This window comes from Corvus brachyrhynchos, unplaced genomic scaffold, assembly GCF_000691975.1.
Source record: "Corvus brachyrhynchos isolate BGI_N302 unplaced genomic scaffold, ASM69197v1 scaffold279, whole genome shotgun sequence".
NCBI classification, from domain to species: domain Eukaryota; kingdom Metazoa; phylum Chordata; class Aves; order Passeriformes; family Corvidae; genus Corvus; species Corvus brachyrhynchos.
Window position 1 is genome coordinate 8,302,802 of NW_008246060.1, and position 274 is coordinate 8,303,075.

Below are 274 nucleotides of genomic sequence, written 5' to 3' on the forward strand. Positions count from 1 at the left end.
AGCAGGATGTACCCGAGTGGCCGCCTTCCCCGTCAGCCGAAACAACATTAAACGTGTTGAATAATTAATCCTTGGGAGAGGAGACAATTTTTGCTTGATGGTATGAGGATGCTGTAAAAGATGTGCGCTACCTGGCAGGCAACCAAAGTAACCCGAACGGACGCGTCCTGCTGAGAGGCGAAAAGCCACTTTTAAACCGCGAGCGGGAGGGGGCGTGGTAAATCTAACCAAGCCAAAGCAGAAATACGCTTTAGCAGGTCGGGCTCGCCGTGAA